The 904-nt window shown below is 39.3% G+C and overlaps 1 non-coding gene across 1 annotated transcript; it reads left to right on the top strand.

Annotated features, from left to right (window-relative positions):
• The first annotated feature begins 658 nt into the window (after positions 1-658).
• Positions 659-839, top strand: LOC111658622 (small nucleolar RNA SNORA23). The gene has a single exon (XR_002761011.1). It is a non-coding gene; the product is annotated as a small nucleolar RNA SNORA23 (small nucleolar RNA).
• Positions 840-904: the final 65 nt, after the last annotated feature.

Raw genomic sequence — 904 nt, 5'->3', positions numbered from 1 at the left:
CAGATGATCAATTGTCTGAAATCTCAATTCATCTCTCACTATAGAGTAAACTGTAGAAGAAAATGAGTGAACAAGGGAGTTATTTTTTGACATAAATGTATAATGAGTAATTAAGTTGAATTTCTTGTCTTCATTAGGTGTTCCAGTTTTTGAATGCCAAGTGTGAGTCTGCTTTCCTGGCCAAGAGGAACCCCAGACAGATCAACTGGACTGTGCTGTACAGACGCAAGCACAAGAAGGGCCAGTCTGTAAGTAACAGCTTATGTGTTTGTTGATAAGGTGTAGTATGTGTTGTACACACTATTTTGGCCTACATTGACATACTGTAGTGCTACTATGTTGCAGTCAATATCTACTTAACAATTATTATTTGTTGGTGAAGCGATTATCTTTGATGCTGATGTTTGGTTGATTGTGAAATTGGCATATGATCTTTTCTTGCTGTATGCTGTTCCAGATGTTAAAACTGGTGTCTGTAGTATTTATAGTAAGGTTTGAAAAATGTGTAAAAGCACTATGATGCCGTCATAGTGAATAGTACGTACAGAACTTGTTGTGGTGTCACAAAACCATATTAATCAATCTATGCTCTTGTGTAGATTATTAAACACAAGTCAACATAAGTTTCCACCACGTTACACATTTTAGTTTGGCTGCGGGTGAATGGTGTGCACAGTGTTGGTCTGTGTTATGTGTTGTTGCCAGACTGTGTTTTGCAGTCTTGGCAGCAGTGCTCACTCCACACCTGCAGCCATAGAACAACAGGAGATCATAGTACTGGCCCTTGACGTCTTTGTTGACCTCTCACCATCGGTCAGCCTCCAAACTCTCCAACATGCTAGAATGAGAGATATCAGAAAACAAGCTGATGATGGTTTGAACCTTCTCTATACTGCTATTGCCT

The sequence above is a fragment of the Seriola lalandi genome, unplaced genomic scaffold, assembly GCF_002814215.2.
Source record: "Seriola lalandi dorsalis isolate HSWRI2012SDOR001 ecotype SW California unplaced genomic scaffold, Sedor1 jcf7180001980056, whole genome shotgun sequence".
Classification (NCBI taxonomy): Eukaryota; Metazoa; Chordata; class Actinopteri; order Carangiformes; family Carangidae; genus Seriola; species Seriola lalandi.
This window is presented reverse-complemented; position numbering and strand designations above follow the sequence as displayed.